The following is a 16,536-nucleotide window of genomic DNA, read 5'->3' as shown; positions in this document are numbered from 1 at the left end:
TCTAAATCATGGAAATACTGAGTAGATAATGGTGTAGGACTTCTACGGTCATTTATACTTTTAGAGATTTAGAAAGTCTGGTTTACATATTTCAATTTAGGAGATGCAGCTCTAGCTAATTCCTCCTGAATGTTCTTCCTTTAAAAAAAAACTCAATTTTTTCCCCCAAATTCCTCTTGAACTATAAACTTTAACACCAAAATTTTGGTTGCTTAGGAAGTATTAATGGAGAATAACTAAAGAATATAGGTCAAGGGTGAAATCAGAAGCCAGTAGTGACCATCCCTAATGACCTCAAGTCAAAGCCATATATAAACTTTCTATTCTTTTTTCTTAAGAAGTTTTTGTCAGCACTCTCTCCCGTTCCTTCACAATCTTTCTGAAATATGATCAAAACTACACCAAACTCTAGATCAAAATCTACACAACAGGCAAGATTTAAAGAGCACCACAGAGCAGGAGCTCAGGTCAGCGGGGTACTCAAGGGGCATATGATACTTAGCTACAGTGGGTTGAAGATGGTGGAGTTCAGGACTATTCAATACTGGAAACAAGAGATGGACCATATGGGCTTGAAAAATGACTGGTAAAAAGCAGTGTTTTGTAGGTCACACTAGAATAGAGCAACTTTGAATTTCATTTATTTTTTCAAAACTAAAAATAAACCCATGAAATTTATTCTCTGCACATGCATTTGTATTAACCTATGTGTCAGAAGTAGATATTAGTTACTTTGGGATGGTGTTGACTGGCAGGAAAGGTAACCCAGAGGGGAAAAAGCCAGAATTAAGTATGAGTAAAGGCTCAGGGATAAAAGTGGGAAAGCCAAATGTGGTAAGTGACAAACTCTGCTTTACTGGACAACTTATTAGTGGCTAATACGGGTAAAACCAATGGAGTCAAAGTTTTACATGAATATCTCCAGGTAAAGTACAATCACGATAATATTTAAAATGTACACTTTTCTATAAAAACTTTCAGTCCATGTTTCCCCACTCAAAACTCTCCAGTGGTTGCCCATCCACCTCTGCATCAAATAAAAACCCCTCACCATTGGCTTTAAAGCACTTAATCATCTTGTCCCCTCCCACCTCACTGCTCTTACTACAACCCAGTCTGCACAATTCACCCCTCTAAGTGCCCAATGACTCACCATACCATGATCTCATCTACCTTGCTGCTGACTTATTGCTCATATCCTGCCCACGGCCCGGAAGGCCCTCCCTCTTCATATCCGACAATTACTCTCCCAACCTTCAAAGCCTTATTGAAGGCACGTCTCCTCCAAGAGGCCTTCCCTGACTAAGCCTTCATTTCTTCCCCCACTCCCTTCTGCGTCACTCTGATGTGCTCCCTTTACTCACCTCTCCCTCAGCCCCACGGCACTTATGTACATACTTTTGACATTTATATTACTGTCTCTCCCTCTGGACTGTAAGCACGTTGTGGGCAGAGAATGTGTTTACCAAATCTGCTATATTGTACTTTTAGACTGTGAGCCCACTGTTGGGTAGGGACTGTCTCTATATGTTGCCAACTTGTACTTCCCAAGTGCTTAGTACAGTGCTCTGCACACAGTAAGCGTCAATAAATACGATTGATTGATTGATTCAAAGTGCTTAGTACAATGCTCTGCACGCAGTAAGTGCTCAATAAATATGATTGATTGATAATATGAAGAATTTCTATTTTGATGGAGTATACAGTGTTTCAATGTGGGGATTCTGAGGGAGGAGATGGGAGGCACATTTTGAAGCAGTGTGGCAGAGATGCCATGTGGACTAGTGGAAAGTGCACAGGACTAGTTGCCAGGAGACCTGTACCCACCCTCTACCACGTGCCTGCTTCGTGACCCCGAGCAAGTCACCTCACTTCTTTGTGCCTCAGTTTCCTCACTTGGAAAATGGGGTTTCCATTCCTGTTCTCTCTCTCCCTTAGACTGTGAATTCCCTGCGGGGGACACGGACTGTGTCTGATCTAACTGTATCTACCCTAGCGCTGAATGCTTGGTAATAGCAGGTGATTAACAAATACCACTATTATTATCCTTTTGGAGCTCTTTCAGAGCACACGTTAAGGGCACAGTTTAAATTAGAGTTGCAAAATAGACTGAAAGCTCAGGATAGCACGAAAAGCTTCTAAGGATCGTGATCATGTCCAGGGCTCAGCTACAGGGGGGTGAAAATAAGGAAGGCCAGGGCTGCCTAAAGAGAAAAGCGGGAGGCAAGATGGGAGCCAAGGACCAGAAACCCTTCCAGTGCCATTTCTGTGAGGGAATGGGAAAAACCTATTGTTCCTATGCCTGGGTTCATGATGTTTCCCATTGAGTATGCTGATCTGACACCTCCAGGGCTACTGCTGATCACTAGTCCGCAAAGCCCTCCTGGGTTTCTGCCACCTGAGCAGTAGCACTGGTGAGCGGAATGGCTCGGAGGCCAGCGTGGGGATGGTTGGCCAGCGGAGCGGGTGAAATCCAGGAGCTGATCAAGCCTGGCATTCACGCACAAAGGCACCGACCGCTTCTCTTTCCAACACTCACAATAGGTGCTACAGGAGTTAGGGCTACAGGGACCAGGACAGGAGAAAACAGTCGGCAATAGAGTCAGAAACCTGACGTGATTGTTCAGGAGGGGACGGCCATAGTTCAATTCCTCTTCTTCACAGCGCAGGGATGTCTAAATTTGGCCAGGTGAACATTCAGGTCAGCAGTTCACAACTCTTAGCAGGCAACAAAGCTCCTCCCTGCAAGATTAAATCAACTCCTATGACCACTGTTTCCGGGGGCTTGACCTGAGATGGAGCAGTTTTATGGCAAAAAGACTTCTGTTGCCTCCGCCCAACTCCAACCGATGGACTACGTCCATTTATTCTGGATCTTGAGGTGAAAAAAGGGCCCTTTTTTCCCTGGAGCCCCGCAACTGTTTTCCTGTGGAAATAAAACAGAGCAGCAGTGTAGCCTAGAGGAAAGAGTCCAGGCATGGGAGTCAAGGGACCTGGGTTCAAATCCTGACTCCACCATGTACCTGCTGTGGGACCTAAGACAAGTCACTTAACTTCTTTGTGCCCCAATTCCCTCATCTGCAAAATGGGGATTCAATATTTGTTCTCTCTCCTACTTAAACTGTGAGACCCATGTGGAAGGTACCCAGCACTTAAGTAGAGTGCTTGGCACATAGTAAGTACTTAACAAATACCACGATTATTATTACTATTATAAAATAGAACATTGAAGCCCATCCATGCCTACACACAGCAAGTGTTCTCCCAAATTACCCACAACTCCATGATATTTGAGCACTTACCCCGCGAAGTCACTGTACTAAGCATTTGACTCATAAAATCATTCCAAACTGAAAGCACTGATAGTATGTGAATTGCATAAGATACACAACTTGATTTCTAGATAATCCAATCTTAATGTCAGCTATACTTTTACAGCCACGGAGGGCAGATTAATAACTTTCAAATACCTAGGTTATATTGCAATGTCACCCTTCTATAAAGAGAAAAAACCAATAACTACAGGAATCAGTAATCACTTCAGTTCAGCTGTTCCACCCAAGAGCAGAGGCAGGGTATGGTCTTAACAACTCACTTTCTGAGATGGAAAAAGGACGTATTTCGACTCACCCACCAGTGTTCATCCACTCATAGCCATCTCTGAGGCCACACCAGAATGAAGATTAAAAAGCCAACCCTGGGCTTCTGACTCATCTCTAGAGAAGGGGGAAGATAGAGGAGCCCTCCCACTTCACGCATGGCCAAAAACTCTGGAAGGTAATGCGGTAAAGGGCCCCCAACTTTCACCCCAACTCCAGACCAGTCTTCTTTTTTTCAGGGTATTTCTTAAGCACTGACTATGGGCCAGGTGCTGTATTAAGCACTGGAATAGATACAAGGGAATCAGAGTGGACACAGCCCATGTCCCACATGGGGCTTACAGTCTTAATCCCCATTTTACAGATAAGCTAATAGACACAGAGGAGTGAAATGACTTGCCCAAGGTCACACATCAAATAAATGGGGGAGCTGGGATTCGAACGGACTCCCAGGACCATGCTCTATCCACTAGGCCATGCTGTTTCTCAAATTCAAACTCAAGTCAGAATTATAAAGTATACATAAGCTCTTTGCCTTTTCTAGCCAGGAATGGAATCAGCATGGGAAACGGGGACACAGGCATGCTTCATCACACCTCTTGTACTAGTTTCAAGGTACCGCAATTAGGAAGCGCCAGAAGAGGATTCATGGTTGGAGGGCTTCTGACCTAAAATTAGACCTCACTGTTGTAGGCTAGGAGAAAAAATAATTCGAGGTCCACTTTGAGAATTTCTCAAAAAGCATTAAGATCCATAAAAAGCTTAGTCAGCATAGAAAATTTGCATTGCTTCCACCTCCTCCCCTTCTGCTCTGTTATCTCCTAAGGGAGCACTGACTGATGCCCTGTATATAAATAAATATATGGACACAAAATAAAATGGGAATTCAAAGGGCAAGTGAAGTCTGTTACATTTCTGGGGAGCCTACCACCTGAATGTGCGTTGAGGTCATAGGTGCGTAGGTCAAAGTTCACTTTCATGCCTGAGATGCATATATGTATCTTGATATATTTGGATATATCTAGATATGTATCATTAAACATGTTTTCACACATGACTGCATGACTAAATTCCAATTGCATGATTAAATGAACAACTCCTCATGTTTTCAGCTTCCTCATTTTTTTTTTTAGCAAAGAAATAATTCAGCTCACAATTTCAGAAATTGAAAAAAGAGGTGGTTACTATTTTTAGGGAAATTACCTAATAAGTGGATGCTTAGGGTGGACTTCTATGCGACAATTATTAGCACCTTCACCACAGGAAGAGAAACTCACTGTTACTCTGGTATGGGTTGAGTGGGGGAGGAGATAAAAACCAGTACTTTTTGTGAAATTTTAATTATCTGAAAGGGCCTTTGCTCAGTCAGTACTTACACCTGGACAGAAAATTAGTTCTCCCAATGCAAAATTTCCATACTTTGTTTTCCTTCCTATTCATTCACTCATCTCAAAATTCCTCCAATTCTGTCAAAAGAGTTCCTGTACTCATCAGTCTCAGGATGGAAAATTTCATGCTTAAGTGGCAGGGTGGGCCTACTTTAAGAAGCCTCATGTGGACATTTTAGTCACACATTTCAGCCCAATGAACAGTTTTATGTCTCGAAGGGAAATTAGTTCACAAGTATTAACGTGAAAACTACTTTATTCAGTCATGAAAATAAACCAAGCTTCCTAAAATTTATGATTCTGGACTGTAGGCTTGTGGGCAGTAAAAGTGTCTACTGTTACAGTTTACTCTCCAAAGTGCTTAATACAGTGTTCTGCACACAGTAAATACTCAAATACCACTGATTGAATGTTTCTCCTTTAGTTTTCACAGAAACCCATGTTTGTTTTGCAGAATTGCAAAATTCTGCAAAATTGCAGAAAATCGTTGTGTCTACTGCTATAGGGAACAGTAGCTGATAGTGGCTAATGGGAGCAGGAGGTACCTTCGAAAAATCTGAAGAGGGGATACTACAAAATTTTTAAACCCTTTGAAGAGAACTGCTGATATCCATTCTACTAGTGATTAAAAATATGGAGACAGAACACTAGGATATTTAAATTTCTTCAGTGGCAAAAATAACTGTACCTCCATCTTGTCTATCTCACTGCTGACCCTTTTAACCACATTCTTCCTCTGGCCTGTAATTCCTGCCCCCTTTATATCTAACTGACCACCACTCTCTCCACTTTCAAAACCCTCCTAATCTAACATCTCCTCCAAGAGATATTTCACAACTAAATCCTCAATTCCCCTACTCGCTCTCCCTTCTGTGTCCCCTGTGCATTTGGATCAGTACTCTTCGATATTCATCCCCATCCTCATTCCCAGAGCACTTATGTAGTCCATATATCCATGTATAGCCATAATTTATTTAAACACCTGTTTTTCTCTCTATACTGTAAACCCCTTGTGGGCAGGGAAGGTGACTACCAACTCTGTTGTACCAGAACAGTGCTATATACTCAGTAACCGCTCAAAACTATTGACTGAATAAAAACATTGGTGAGGCCAAGTCATCAGAAGCCTACTCCAGTCTAAAATGTGATCAATGAAAACTTTTTTCAGGGGAGGAAAGAGGGAAAAGGAGAATGGGGGAAAGGGAAGTTGTGATGGAAAAAGAGTGGAAACTGAAATTTGCTACCTTCCGAAGTTATCTGATAAAATTAGGTGTATGCCAGGAAGCAATTCAGAAACCAGCTGTTCAACCTACCAGGTGACTCTTTACAGGCATGTAAGAATGCCTAACAAGCAAGGGGTGGGGGAAGCCAGACATTTTTTTTTAAATGTCCAGACACGTCAGAGTGCTGAGAAAGCTGGTTTGAATACCCCAGAATATTAACATACAGCTACTAATTGCTCAGGATCTAATTGTTACATTTAAGGGGTATCCAGGCACCCCATTGTTTTGTTCTTCCTTCAGCTACTCTTCTCTTTGGCCATTTTGCTGCCTCCTGCATACCACCAGAAGTTACTAGACAAGCAATCAATGGGCTAATTTTCTGCAGAGAAAATTTTGATAATAATTATTGCAGTATTTGGTAAACGCTTACTATGTGCCAGGAACCGTACTAAGCGCCAGGGTGGATACAAGCAAATCGGTTGGATGAAGTCCCTGTCCCATGATGAGGATAGAAATTATCTGTGACTTCATTTATTCGAGCTCTTCTGGGCCACCATTTCCAGAGAAATGGCTGTATATACATAAGATCCAAATACAAACTTGACACTCTTGAGACTTGCCTAGAGATGGGTTTTTGAAAACGATCCCAGAGAGAGGTGATAATTTACACATCGTTTTAAAAAGGCTTTTGGTTAACAAAAACCACCTAAAAAGCCGTCGCTAAAATAGCGTTCACTACAACTGTGAAAAGAGCATTGAATAGTTTTAATAAGTACTTTGATATTTGAGAAACCTTAAATTTTCCCTAAGTCGTCCGATATAAGAAAAAAACTGACGTTCATATTTAACTGGTCAATCTGACACAATCTTAACATGATGGGTTTTTTAAAAAGTTAGTTTTTTATTTCAACTGTTTAATTTTAGAATGTTTATGAACACTCAACCCTTGCCCTCTTCTTTGCTTCTAGGCAGACTGGTGGATGGAGGTCTAAGGGCAATGTCAGAGAATGACTCCAAACAAAGCCCATAAAAGCACAAACAATGGGAAACTTTTTAAGCTTTACTACTTCATTTCATCTCTATTAGGTATGGTCACTGCATACAATGCGAATCAGCATCATCATCAATCGCATTTATCGAGCGCTTACTATGTGCAGAGCACTGTACTAAGCGCTTGGGAAGTACAAATTGGCAACATATAGAGACAGTCTCTACCCAACAGTGGGCTCACAGTCTAAGAGGGGGAGACAGAGAACAAAACCAAACATACTAACAAAATAAAATAAATAGGATAGATATGTACAAGTAAAATAAATAAATAAATAAATAAATAAATAAATAAATAAATAGAGTAATAAATATGTACAAACATATATACATATATATACAGGTGCTGTGGGGAAGGGAGAAGGAGGTAAGATGGGGGGGATGGAGAAATCATGTCAGATGTCAAAAAGTTATTCTAGAGCACTAATTTTTGGCCCCCCAAAACAGCAGCATTTAGCAATCGCTATCATTTAGTATTTAGGAAAAATAATACTTATGGTATCTGTTAAGCGCTCCCTATGTGCAAATCACTGTTCTACGCACTGGGGTAGATACAAGGTCATCAGTTTGGACACAGTCCTTGTCCCACATGGGGCTCACAGTCTCAATCCCTCAAGCGCTTAGTACAGTGCTCTGCACACAGTAAGTGTTCAATAAATACGACTGAATGAACGAATCCCCATTTTACAGATGAGGGAACTGAGGCCCAGTGAAGTGGCTTGCCCAGGGTCACATAGCAGATCAAAAAAAGGACACTTTCTGCTCTTTTCTGTTGACTGCTACTAGAAACCTAATCTTTATACGTGATGCTTTATTAGATGGAGACAGCACAGCTGGCTTTTTAAAAGGGGCTGCCGGATCTTCAACAACTGGATCTTCCCCTTCTAGACTGTAAGCCCGTTGTCGGGTAGGGACCGTCTCTATATGTTGCCGACTTGTACTTCCCAAGCGCTTAGTACAGTGCTCTGCACACAGTAATAATAATAATGGCATTGATGAGAAGAAGCGTGGCTCAGTGGAAAGAGCACGGGCTTTGGAGTCAGAGGTCATGGGTTCAAATCCCGACTCTGACAACTGTCAGCTGTGTGACTTTGCCCAAGTCACTTCACTTCTCTGTGCCTCAGTTACCTCATCGGTAAAATGGGGATTAAAACTGGGAGCCCCCCCGTGGGACAACCTGATCACCTTGTAACCTCCCCAGCGCTTAGAACAGTGCTTTGCACATAGTATGCATTTAACAAATACTATTATTACTAAAGTAAGCAGAAGCAGCGTGGCTCAGTGGAAAAGAGCCCGGGCTTTGGAGTCGGAGGTCATGGGTTCGAATCCAGGCTCCGCCACGTCTGCTGTGTGACCTTGGGCAAGTCACTTAACTTCTCTGAGCCTCAGTTCCCTCATCTGTAAAATGGGGATTAAAACTGGGAGCTCCCCCGTGGGACAACCTGATCACCTTGTAACCTCCCCAGCACTTAGAACAGTGCTTTGCACATAGTATGCATTTAACAAATACTATTATTACTAAAGTAAGCAGAAGCAGCGTGGCTCAGTGGAAAAGAGCCCGGGCTTTGAAGTCGGAGGCCATGGGTTCGAATTCAGACTCCGCCACATGTCCGCTGTGCGACCTTGGGCAAGTCACTTAACTTCCCTGAGCCTCAGTTCCCTCATCTGTAAAATGGGGATTAAGACTGTGAAACCCACGTGGGACAACTTGATCACCTTGTATCCACCCCCAGCGCTTAGAACAGTGCTCTGAACATAGTAAGTGCTTAACAAATGCCATTATTATTATTATTAACAAACACCATTATTACTATGTGCAAAGCACTGTTCTAAGCGCTGGGGAGGTTACAAGGTGATCAGGGTGTCCCACGGGGGGGGAGGCCTCACAGTCTTAATCCCCATTATACAGATGAGGTAACAGGCACAGAGAAGTGAAGTGACTTCCCCAAAGTCACACAGCTGACAAGTGTTCTGACGACTTTGACACCTGTCTACATGTTTTGTTGTCTGTCCCCCCTTTCTAGCCTGTGAGCCTGTTGTTGGTAGGGACCGTCTCTATATGTTGCCAACTTGTACTTCCCAACCTCTTAGTCCAGTGCTCTGCACACAGTAAGCGCTCAATCAATACGACTGAATGAAAAGTGGTGGAGCCAGGATTTGAACCCATGACCCCTGACTCCAAGGACCTGGCTCTTTCCACTGAGCCACGCTGCGCTCAATAAATACGATCGAATGAACGCGATTCCGGAAGTACAAGCTGGCAACATATACATCCACACAACTCCACTCCAATCAATGTCATATCAATCGTATTTATTGAGCGCTTACTGTGTGCAGAGCACTGTACTAAGCGCTTGGGAAGCACAAGTTGGCAACATATAGAGGATGACATGCAAATTCGTGAAGCGTTCCATATTTTTTGGCCCTACTGAGAGCTCACCTCCTCCAGGAGGACTTCCCAGACTGAGCCCCCTCCTTACCCCCCCCACCCCGTCTTACCTCCTTCTCTTCCCCACAGCACCTGCATATATGTATGTACACATTTATTACTCTATTTATTTTACTTGTACATATCTATTCTACTTATTTTATTTTGTTAATATGTTTGGTTTTGTTCTCTATCTCCCCCTTCTAGACTGTGAGCCCACTGTTGGGTAGGGACTGTCTCTCTATGTTGCCAACGTGTACTCCCCAAGCGCTTAGTACTACTGAGAGCTCACCTCCTCCAGGAGGCCTTCCCAGACTGAGCCCCTTCCTTCCTCTCCCCCTCGTCCCCCTCTCCATCCTCCCCCATCTTACCTCCTTCCCTTCTCCACAGCACCTGCATATATGTATATATGTTTGTACATATTTATTACTCTATTTATTTATTTTACTTGTACATATCTATTCTATTTATTTTATTAGTATGTTTGGTTTTGTTCTCTGTCTCCCCCTTTTAGACTGTGAACCCACTGTTGGGTAGGGACTGTATATTTTGCCAACTTGTACTTCCCAAGCGCTTAGTCCAGTGCTCTGCACACAAGCGCTCAATAAATACGATTGATTGATTGATTGATTAGTACAGTGCTCTGCACATAGTAAGTGCTCAATAAATACGATTGAATGAATGAATGAATAGGGACCCTCTCTCTATGTTGCCAACTTGTACTCCCCAAGCGCTCAGTCCAGTGCTCCGCACACAGTAAGCGCTCAATAAATACGATCGAATGAATGAATTCCATTTATTTAATTTTGTTAATACGTTTGGTTTTGTTGTCTGTCTCCCCCTTCTAGACTGTGAGCCCGCTGTTGGGTGGGGACTGTCTCTCTTATGTTGCCAACTTGGCCTTCCCAAACGCTTAGTCCAGTGCTCTGCACAATCAAGCAATCGTATTTATTGAGCACTTACTGCGTGCAGAGCACTGTACTAAGCGCTTGGGAAGTACAAGATGGCAACATATAGGCAGTCCCTACCCAACAGTGGGCTCACAGTCTAAAAGGGGGAGACAGAGAACAACATCAATCAATCAATCAATCGTATTTATTGAGTGCTTACTGTGTGCAGAGCACTGTACTAAGCGCTTGGGAAGTACAAGATGGCAACATATAGAGACAGTCCCAACAGTGGGCTCACAGTCTAAAAGGGGGAGACAGAGAACAAAATCAATCATATTTATTGTGCGCTTACTGTGTGCAGAGCACTGTACTAAGCACTTGGGAAGTACAAGATGGCAACATATAGAGACAGTCCCTACCCAACAGTGGGCTCACAGTCTAAAAGGGGGAGACAGAGAACAAAACCAAACATACTAATAAAATGAATAGAATAGATATGCACAAGTAAAATAAACAGTAATAAATATGTACAGACATATACAGGTGCTGTGGGGAAGGGAAGGAGGTAAGATGGGGGAGGGGGACGAGGGGGAGAGGAAGGAAGGGGCTCAGTCTGGGAAGGCCTCCTGGAGGAGGTGAGCTCTCAGTAGAGCACACAGTAAGCGCTCAATAAAAACGATTGATTGATTGATATAGAGAGCTCACAGTCTCGAAGAGAGCGGACCTTAACCGCCCCCACCCAACCCCGTCCCGCCATTGACGCTTATCACAGTGTCCCTCCCGGGTTCCCCTCCTCGCCCGCCAGGCCTTCCGCCCTCAAAGGCCTCCAACCTTCTAGCCAGTGAGCCCACTGCTGGGTAGTGACCGTCTCTCTACGTAGCCAACTTGGACTTCCCAAGCGCTTAGTACAGTGCTCTGCACACAGTAAGCGCTCAATAAATACGATTGAATGAATGAATGAATAGGGACCCTCTATGTTCCCAACTTGTACTCCCCAAGAGCTTAGTCCAGTGCTCTGCACATGGTAAGCGCTCAATAAATACGATTGAATGAATGAATGAATAGGGACCCCATCTCTATGTGGCCAACTTATACTCCCCAAGCGCTTAGTACAGTGCTCTGCACACAGTAAGCGCTCAATACGATTGAATGAATGAATGAATGAATAGGGACCCTATCTCTATGTAGCCAACTCGTACTCCCCAAGCGCTTAGCCCAGTGCTCTGCACACAGTAAGCGCTCAATAAATACGACTGAATGAATGAATAGGGACCCTCTCTATATGTTGCCAACTTGGCCTTCCCAAGCGCTTAGTCCAGTGCTCTGCACACAGTAAGCGCTCAATAAATACGATCGAATGAATTCCATTTATTTAATTTTGTTAACAGGTTTGTTTTTGTTCTCTGTCTCCCCCTCCTAGACTGTGAGCCCGCTGCTGGGTAGGGACCGTCTCTCTTATGGACTTCACAAGCGCTTAGGCCAGTACTCTGCACAACCAATCAATCGTATTTATTGAGCGCTTACCGTGTGCAGAGCACTGGACTAAGCGCTTGGGAAGTACAAGCTGGAGAGAGACAGTCCCTACCCAACAGTGGGCTCACAGTCTAAAAGGGGGAGACAGAGAACAAAATCAATCAATCAATCGTCTTTATTGAGCACTTACTGTGTGCAGAGCACTGTACTAAGCGCTTAGGAAGTACAAGATGGCAACATATAGAGACAGTCCCAACAGTGGGCTCACAGTCTAAAAGGGGGAGACAGAGAACAAAATCAATCAATCAATCGTATTTATTGAGCACTTACTGTGTGCAGAGCACTGTACTAAGCGCTTAGGAAGTACAAGATGGCAACATATAGAGACAGTCCCAACAGTAGGCTCACAGTCTAAAAGGGGGAGACAGAGAACAAAATCAATCAATCAATCGTATTTATTGAGCACTTACTGTGTGCAGAGCACTGTACTAAGCGCTTAGGAAGTACAAGTTGGCAACATATAGAGACAGTCCCTACCCAACAGTGGGCTCACAGTCTAAAAGGGGGAGACAGAGAACAAAACCAAATTTACTAACAAAATAAAATAAATAGAATAGATATGCACAAGCAAAATAAATAGAGTAATAAATATGTACAGACATATATACATATATACAGGTGCTGTGAGGAAGGGAAGGAGGTAAGATGGGGGGATGGAGAGGGGGCGAGGGGGAGACCTCCTGGAGGAGGTGAGCTCTCAGTAGAGCACACAGTAAGTGTTCAATAAAAACGATTGATTGATTGATATAGAGAGCTCACAATCTCTAAGAGAGCGGACCTTAACCGCCCCCCCCACCTCAACCCCGTCCCGCCATTGACGCTTATCACAGTGTCCCCCCCGGGTTCCCCTCCTCGCCCGCCCGCCCGCCCGCCCGCCAGGCCTTCCGCCCTCAGAGGCCTCCAACCTTCCAGCCAGTGAGCCCACTGCTGGGTAGCCACCGCCTCTCTACGTGGCCAACGCGGCCTTCCCAAGCGCTTAGCACAGTGCTCTGCACACCGTAAGCGCTCAATCAATCCGATTGATTGATTGATTGATTGATTGGGTGGGTGGGTGTGTGTGTGTGTGGCGGGGCCTGCGGCGGGCGCCGTCCCCTCAGCCCTCCTCCCCGGGGGCAGCCCCGGCCCCGGCCCCGGCCCCGCGGCGCATTTGCACCTGGTCCCGGCGGCGAGGGGCGACGGCGAGGGGCGGCGGCCCACGGGCCCCGGGCGACTCCCGCGCGTCCTCCTCGGCCGGCTCCGGGGGACCCTCCCGCCGAGCCGCCCAAACCGGACACAATGGCGCCCGCCCCTCAAGGAAGCCTTCGAGGCGGAGCGAGCCGACACGGACGTCACGCGCCCGCCCCGACACGCCCTTCTCCTCAGCCCTCCTCTTCCTCCTCTCGCACCGCGTCATTCCATTCATTCATTCATTCATTCAATCGGATTTATCGAGCGCTCACTTCATTCATTCATTCATTCGATCGTATTTCCCTTCCCCTCAGCCCTCCTCCTCCTCCTCCTCATTCATTCATTCATTCAATCGGATTTATCGAGCGCTCACTTCATTCATTCATTCGATCGTATTTCCCCTCCCCTCAGCCCTCCTCCTCCTCTCGCAAACGCGTCATTCCATTCATTCATTCATTCGGATTTATCGACCGCTCACTTCATTCATTCATTCATTCGATCGTATTTTACTTCCCCTCAGCCCTCCTCCTCCTCTCCCAAACAAGTCATTCCACTCATTCATTCATTCAATCGGATTTATCGAGCGCTCACTTCATTCATTCATTCATTCGATCCTATTTCCCTTCCCCTCAGCCCTCCTCCTCCTCTCCCACTGCGTCATTCCATTCATTCATTCATTCAATCGGATTTATCGAGCCCTCACTTCATTCATTCATTCATTCGATCGTATTTCCCTTCCCCTCAGCCCTCCTCCTCCTCCTCCTCATTCATTCATTCAATCGGATTTATCGAGCACTCACTTCATTCATTCATTCAATCGTATTTCCCTTCCCCTCAGCCCTCCTCCTCCTCCTCCTCCTCATTCATTCATTCATTCAATCGGATTTATCGAGCGCTCACTTCATTCATTCATTCGATCATATTTCCCTTCCCCTCAGCCTTCCTCCTCCTCTCGCAAACGCGTCATTCCATTCATTCATTCATTCGGATTTATCGACCGCTCACTTCATTCGATCGTATTTTACTTCCCCTCAGCCCTCCTCCTCCTCTCCCAAACGAGTCATTCCACTCATTCATTCATTCAATCGGATTTATCGAGCACTCACTTCATTCATTCATTCATTCGATCCTATTTCCCTTCCCCTCAGCCCTCCTCCTCCTCCTCCTCTCCCACCGCGTTATTCCATTCATTCATTCATTCAATCGGATTTATCGAGCGCTCACTTCATTCATTCATTCATTCGATCGTATTTCCCTTCCCCTCAGCCCTCCTCCTCCTCTCCCACTGCGTCATTCCATTCATTCATTCATTCAATCGGATTTATCGAGCCCTCACTTCATTCATTCATTCATTCGATCGTATTTCCCTTCCCCTCAGCCCTCCTCCTCCTCCTCCTCCTCATTCATTCATTCATTCAATCGGATTTATCGAGTGCTCACTTCATTCATTCATTCGATCGTATTTCCCTTCCCCTCAGCCCTCCTCCTCCTCTCGCAAACGCGTCATTCCATTCATTCATTCATTCGGATTTATCGACCGCTCACTTCATTCATTCATTCATTCGATCGTATTTTACTTCCCCTCAGCCCTCCTCCTCCTCTCCCAAACAAGTCATTCCACTCATTCATTCATTCAATCGGATTTATCGAGCGCTCACTTCATTCATTCATTCATTCGATCCTATTTCCCTTCCCCTCAGCCCTCCTCCTCCTCCTCCTCCTCTCCCACCGCGTTATTCCATTCATTCATTCATTCAATCGGATTTATCGAGAGCTCACTTCATTCATTCATTCATTCGATCGTATTTCCCTTCCCCTCAGCCCTCCTCCTCCTCTCCCACTGCGTCATTCCATTCATTCATTCATTCAATCGGATTTATCGAGCCCTCACTTCATTCATTCATTCATTCGATCGTATTTCCCTTCCCCTCAGCCCTCCTCCTCCTCCTCCTCATTCATTCATTCATTCAATCGGATTTATCGAGTGCTCACTTCATTCATTCATTCGATCGTATTTCCCTTCCCCTCAGCCCTCCTCCTCCTCTCGCAAACGCGTCATTCCATTCATTCATTCATTCGGATTTATCGACCGCTCACTTCATTCGATCGTATTTTACTTCCCCTCAGCCCTCCTCCTCCTCTCCCAAACGAGTCATTCCACTCATTCATTCATTCAATCGGATTTATCGAGCACTCACTTCATTCATTCATTCATTCGATCCTATTTCCCTTCCCCTCAGCCCTCCTCCTCCTCCTCCTCTCCCACCGCGTTATTCCATTCATTCATTCATTCAATCGGATTTATCGAGCGCTCACTTCATTCATTCATTCATTCGATCGTATTTCCCTTCCCCTCAGCCCTCCTCCTCCTCCTCCTCCTCTCCCACCGCGTTATTCCATTCATTCATTCATTCAATCGGATTTATCGAGAGCTCACTTCATTCATTCATTCATTCGATCGTATTTCCCTTCCCCTCAGCCCTCCTCCTCCTCTCCCACTGCGTCATTCCATTCATTCATTCATTCAATCGGATTTATCGAGCCCTCACTTCATTCATTCATTCATTCGATCGTATTTCCCTTCCCCTCAGCCCTCCTCCTCCTCCTCCTCATTCATTCATTCATTCAATCGGATTTATCGAGCGCTCACTTCATTCATTCATTCGATCGTATTTCCCTTCCCCTCAGCCCTCCTCCTCCTCTCGCAAACGCGTCATTCCATTCATTCATTCATTCGGATTTATCGACCGCTCACTTCATTCATTCATTCGATCGTATTTTACTTCCCCTCAGCCCTCCTCCTCCTCTCCCAAACAAGTCATTCCACTCATTCATTCATTCAATCGGATTTATCGAGCGCTTACTTCATTCATTCATTCATTCGTATTTCCCTTCCCCTCAGCCCTCCTCCTCCTCGTCCTCCTCTGGCACTGCGTTATTCCATTCATTCATTCATTCAATCGGATTTATCGAGCGCTTACTTCATTCATTCATTCATTCGATCATATTTCCCTTCCCCTCAGCCCTCCTCCTCCTCCTCTCACAAACGTCATTCCATTCATTCATTCAATCGGATTTATCGACCGCTCACTTCATTCATTCGATCGTATTTCCCTTCCCCTCAGCCCTCCTCCTCCTCGTCCTCCTCTCCCACCGCGTTATTCCATTCATTCATTCATTCAATCGGATTTATCGAGTGCTGACTTCATTCATTCATTTGATCGTATTTACCTTCCCCTCAGCCCTCCTCCTCCTCGTCGT

General features: G+C 44.9%; 1 protein-coding gene across 2 annotated transcripts in view; it reads right to left on the bottom strand.

The window, feature by feature from the left end:
- The window catches only part of MARCHF7 (membrane associated ring-CH-type finger 7), a 48,905-nt gene extending 35,526 nt beyond the window's left edge, over positions 1 to 13,379 (bottom strand). Inside the window, exon 1 of one of the 2 annotated variants that reach the window (XM_038751059.1) lies at positions 13,262 to 13,379. The gene's annotated coding sequence lies outside the window, so the exon portion shown is untranslated. The remainder of the gene's footprint in view (positions 1 to 13,261) is intronic. The other variant, XM_038751058.1, reaches the window with a different exon arrangement.
- Positions 13,380 to 16,536: the final 3,157 nt, after the last annotated feature.

Source organism: Tachyglossus aculeatus, chromosome 9 (assembly GCF_015852505.1).
Source record: "Tachyglossus aculeatus isolate mTacAcu1 chromosome 9, mTacAcu1.pri, whole genome shotgun sequence".
NCBI classification, from domain to species: domain Eukaryota; kingdom Metazoa; phylum Chordata; class Mammalia; order Monotremata; family Tachyglossidae; genus Tachyglossus; species Tachyglossus aculeatus.
The sequence above is the reverse complement of the archived record's forward strand: the minus strand, read 5'-3'. Positions and strand labels throughout refer to the sequence as shown.